Source organism: Dysidea avara, chromosome 4 (genome assembly GCF_963678975.1).
Source record: "Dysidea avara chromosome 4, odDysAvar1.4, whole genome shotgun sequence".
Lineage (NCBI taxonomy): Eukaryota > Metazoa > Porifera > Demospongiae > Dictyoceratida > Dysideidae > Dysidea > Dysidea avara.
Window position 1 is genome coordinate 24,032,109 of NC_089275.1, and position 5,423 is coordinate 24,037,531.

Below are 5,423 nucleotides of genomic sequence, written 5' to 3' on the forward strand. Positions count from 1 at the left end.
TTGGTGAATAATAAAAGAATTGCCACAAAGAATAATATGTAATTTTAAAAGCATAATGTACTTGTTTCTCTGCTTTTTATTTCTATGATCCCTAAATTGAACTTTAAATTCCTAATTTCCTTATACTTGTAATAGATTAGCTTCTTCCTGTGTTTGTTCCCTTTGATAGTCAAAAGTATTGAATGATCCCAAGCTATGCAATAACTGATCTTGCAAACTAATATGCTTTTATGGCTATAACTTATGGCTTCTTGCCACATTGCTGCAGTGGTGGCTACAGGACTCTTCGTTTGAGTAAAAGCCTCAAAGTTTTAAATTTGAGTGACTGAAGTTAGTGAAGCAAATACAGTTAATCACGGGAACCTTGTAATGTTTGTTCTAACTTAATTATCCTTATAGCGAAAATTAAAATACCCCTATTAAGATTAATCCAAAATATTTCCTTTGGAGGGATTTTTTCTTGCATGTGCATAATTTACTGACCAGACGTTTAGAGCATTAAAATTGATTAAATGCAGTATGCTGAAATTTTAATGTATAAAGCCGTAGTGCTAAGTGCATTTTTAGTTCTTGTGGTTGCTGTGTTGTGTATCAATATGTTCCTGTATACACAATTAGTATGAAGGTACCTTTTCATGCACTAATGGTCACTGACCAGCCTAGGAAGCTTGTATATTTTCTGTTTGCATTTACTATACTGTTATTTTTCATTCCCAGATTCTGAACACAACATCATCATCGCATATCCCAGGGAGCCCACACTCCATTGCCCAATCTGCGGGATAGATTACCCAGGGCAGCAGATACAACCATTCATCAATCATGTTGAATCACATGAGGAATCTTGTGAATGGTTGTATCTGTGCTGTCTCTGCGGTTACCATGTCACAACTGAGAATGGCATGATTGCACACTTCGCGGAAGAGCATTTGGCAGAGTTGGTGGAACTGCCAAGAGGCTTTTTCATACAGGGCACCGTTTTAAGCCTCCTTGATCCAGGTAAATCAACATATTCACCAGCCGCTAGCTGTGCTGGTATGTGCATATTATAAATGTGCTCGGGTTTGCCTGATATGGATGTATACCCTTGCCTCAGGCATTGTGCCCCCTTGGGCATTCAGTGTACATAAAAGGCAAATCCGCAGCCACCATGTATTATACTAGTATATTAAAAATTATAAATTTAAAAATGAAGAAATTATAAATTTAAAAATGAAGTAGGGTTTCAAGCTATAAAAAGTAGTGAAACAAGAGATGACCAATGGTAGCTATTACAGCACAGCTCGGTGTTAAATCCCTTCTTTGGCATGGTATAACAATTATTTTGTGTTCAATGCCAAAGTAGGGATTTCCCACTGAGCTATGCTGTAATAGCTACCATTGTTCATCTCTTGTTTCACTACTTTTTATAAACCCTACTTCATTTTTTAATTTATAATATTAAACTAGTTTATTTAGTTTTTTTGTTAAAGCATACAGCTAGCTATAAACATGTGACTGTTTTATTAGGGTGACTGCTGTATTAGAGTATATCTAGTCAGCCTGCGAAGAAATGCTTGCCCCAAAAGCGGTGTGGTCATCGTGGTTTCGATTGATTATTAGACTAGAGTATCTCGAATCAGCCTACCAAGTTGAGGGTGTGTAGTCACAAATACAGCTAGCGTAAAAGGGGCGTGGTCATCATGGTGTCGATCGATAGATCGATAATACGTAGAATAAAGAATGGCGTGATCTTGTTACCTATCATGGAGTACTGGTACCTTCATACAGTCAGGGGCCGTACAGTAGCGTAGTCTAAGCGCCTTAAATAATTTTGTGGCGTCTATTATGCTGCTTAAAGAAAGTGTTGATATGGAAAATTAACGCCTCGGTATGGTTTCGTTGGATGAAGAATACAAGCAGCCTGATTGAAGATAAAAGAAAAGACAAGACGCACACGGTGCACACTTGTCAGAACCCCAAAAGGCACATCCCACCGGTGAGTTTGCTGTTGTGGCGTAAAATGGTGACCGTGCGTTGCTTCTTTTGGGCTCTAGGCTTGCGACTGTGGTCAGTGAGTGAGTGAGTGAGTGGGTTAGCGAGACGAAATTTCGAGTTTTGACGATTTTAAAAAAATTCTATATCCGGCCGCCAGTAAGTGTTTTCTTGTTTTTAACATGTTAGATGGACTAATATTATTCCGTAAAGGTGATTTTCGTCGCGTAAGAAGTTTCTAAGCTGGTTTTTAAGTGCGTTATTTTTGGCGGCGCAAGTCACTTTTGATGCAAACCCTACTTAAACAGTACTACCGTACTGTTTGATATGTGTATATATGAATTGTGTGAATTACATGTCACAAGCAGTATGCGAGTTATCAAAACACCAATGTTTTGAAGTGAAGTATATAGTCAGCACGGAAGCTCTATAATATCAAAGATTACTGGCTTAAGACAATAATATGCAGTGACAAGCTTGTCATATTTGCAATTCATTAATATGTTGCTAAGCACTGCTAAAGAAATTTGAACCGCAAATAATACACTCGTTTCAATGCTACTCTTCATTTTTAAGATTGATGAGTATACACCCATAATTATATGATCTTATACTATGTTATGGCTGTAGTACTGGCTGTAGTACAACTGCAGATATCATAAATAAATCAAAATTTACCGAGGTTAGTTGTATGCTTCTATGAAGCACATAACTGTTTTTGATTGATTAGACACGCCAGTATATGGTTACAAAGCTTTAGGGGAAAACCACCTTCGCAAGCTGCAAAATCTTAAAGTTCTGAATCTTTGTGTCAGCACTACTTTGCAAGTGATACAATATGTTTGGCCATAACACAGTGAATAATGTGCTTGACCTCTCCTTTGATCTTGCTGCTGATATATAACAACAGTAAAAAGTGCAGCCATCAACTTGTAGTCATGTGTTGAAGCCATGTGATGTAATTGTTAATGGGTTAAAAATATTTGTGACCAGCTGAGCAAAAACTGGCCATTTTTGCATATTCCTCTAATTTCATTTTATTACATCTCTGTAATCTATGGTAACAAAAGAGTGCACAGCCAAAGTTTCAGCCTTTTGTGATGAATGGTGTTGGAGTTTTAGCGTTTGACAGTTGGAGCAGTGATAGATTTGATTTGTACAGCAGTAATACTGGAATGAATAACAGGTTCTTAGATAATCCATCATAACCTACAATTGAAACAAACTATGAAGATGAGACTTGGCTCACTCTGTTCACCATAAACTGGTAAATCAGTGATGGTATAGTGCTTTCCCCGTACTTCTACAAGTTAACAATGAAGAAGGCCATTCCAACTAAGAAATAATGACTGTGAATGCTGTTTTTACTGCATTGTAAATAAACGCCCATAACTCACTTATCCTTTGCTGTGCCAACACGAAACTTAGACTTCCTTACTCTCCATGAACAAGCAAATCCAGTGGTATATAGGTTTTATTGATTGGAGCTTAATTTCAATGCATACGAATGTGATTAAGGCGTGTGTGAATTTTTAATGTAGCACGCATATTTTTTACCCATTGCATTTCAATACAGGAAAAATTGAATTTTGCAAAAAACATCCAGTTTTCGCTCAGTGGGTCACATTTGTACAAAATTCTTGTGAATGTGTAATACAGGTGTGTTTGTTCGTCAACAGCTGGTATGTATGTACATGCATGTGTATATTTTAAAGAGTCTGTATCCTACTGTACAAAATTCACAAGCGTGATATTGTTTTGTTTTCAACTACTATAGGTGTCCAACTACCACCATCACCACCACCACCACCATCACCACCATTACCACCATCACCACGATCAATGACACAGTCACCAGGTATGTGTATGTTTTAGTTCCTGATTATGTACTTTATAGTCCTCTTAGTGTATATATATACACCGTAAACTCTGGTTATTGAGTACATGCACTTATAATTTCGGAGGAATTATTTGAGAAATACACTACGCTTGTTAAGCATATGCGCTTAATAAGTGATTGTAACAGGTTTCTGTTAGGAGAGTATTACACATGCCCACCACATTTTTCTAGCAATTTAGGTATTAGTGTTCAGTATATTAGCTTACTACAGTCAAGAAAACAACAGTCCTGAAAAGTCAGGTGCAGCTATCGTTAATACAGGTGCAGCGTTAATGTAGGTGGTAGTATCTGCTAGACACTTGCCTGGCAAAGTATCGAGTGTACTGTAACACTTCTGGCTTGTTCTTTCTATATAGTACTAGCTTGCAGAAGCAATTTCAACTATATGCGCTTAACAGGAAGTGTTTAGCACAAATATTCCATATACACTTAACAAGCAATATGCGCTTAACAGCTGTATGCGCTTAATAACCGGAATTTGCGGTATATGCTTAAACAATGGCATATACCCTTTATATATCAAGACACACAGTAGTATGTCATATGGCCCAAGAAGCTGGCCCATGCAACACCATGAGTATAATGCAAGAACTGTATATGCTGTGTAGCATTAAGAGTATCAAGGTAACCATCTATTCAAATGGTACTTCTAAATTTCTTGGTAATGAAAAATTGATGCAGACTCATAGCAGCTCATCCAGTCTGTTTTACCTTTGTACAGTATCTTATCATACAGTATGATAGTGCTGTATAGTAGGGAGTCTAGGGACCACAAAGGAGTAGGTGTGACCCATGAAAAAAATCACCCAAAATCCAGCCTCATTTTCCCCACATGACAATGAGGCAGTATTGGTTGGGAAAAACTAAGCCCTAACAAGCCTTGAGATCGACCTGAAATGCTTTCAACAAATTGCTACAATTAAAAAATAAAATAAATAATTTAACAGAATTTTCTAGTGACTGACTGACTAAGCAATTGACTGATTCCTTCAGACAAGCGTAACTCGATAATGGCTAAAGCTATGGGCTTGATGTTTTCACTGTTCGATGTCACTTCGGCTTGACAGGTGCCTTTCGGCATGCTGCAGTATGTACAATGTATTCTTCGTGGACTTACCAGTGTCCTCCTTTGTGTCCCATTCATCTTTGCTGACAACAGACAGTGTCAATTTGGCAGTAGCATGTAATGGCTTAACACTTCTTATTGTTTTACTGTGATTTATTGTCACACACTATTCCAGCTTGTTTCAGTACTTTTTATCGATGTACTATGGTCCCTACTTTAGTTGAACATTCCAGGTAGGAAGCTGGACATAACTGAAAATTCCAAAAAATTTTGTGTACTTGTACTAATACAAACTTCTCACAAGTATGTAATTTAGTTTGTTTTCACATCCAACACCATCAACAATCAACTCATGATCCACAGGTATGTGCATATTTTAATAACTTTGCATACTCAGTGGAATTTTCTTGTGACTTACTGACTGATGCCTTCAGGCAAGTGTAACTCCATAAAGGCTAATACTACAGGCTTGATTGTTTGACA